General features: G+C 43.2%; 1 protein-coding gene across 3 annotated transcripts in view; it reads right to left on the bottom strand.

Moving 5' to 3' along the window:
- ARPP21 (cAMP regulated phosphoprotein 21kDa) overlaps positions 1-229 on the bottom strand; it is a 302,410-nt gene that overhangs the window by 160,061 nt on the left and 142,120 nt on the right. The window lies entirely within an intron of this gene.

The raw sequence follows: 229 nt of genomic DNA, 5'->3' as shown, positions 1-229 counted from the left end.
AAGCCGCCCTGACCTCAAAAATTAAAAGATCACGGAGGAAAGGAAGGGAAAGGAAAAAGGGAGGGGGGGGGAAAGGGGGCGAATGACTCCAACGAAATGACAGAAGACACATGCTGGAAGGGGAAAAAAAAAAACAACCAAAAGAAAAACAACAAAAAACCAACCAAAATCACACCAACAAAGGACATCACGCCACAGCTCACAGATTCTGCTTTGCCTTTTTTTTTTT

Source organism: Calidris pugnax, unplaced genomic scaffold, assembly GCF_001431845.1.
Source record: "Calidris pugnax isolate Ruff unplaced genomic scaffold, ASM143184v1 scaffold23, whole genome shotgun sequence".
In the NCBI taxonomy this organism is placed as follows: Eukaryota; Metazoa; Chordata; class Aves; order Charadriiformes; family Scolopacidae; genus Calidris; species Calidris pugnax.
Note: the sequence above shows the minus strand (reverse complement) of the source record. Positions and strands in the feature narration are given on the sequence as shown.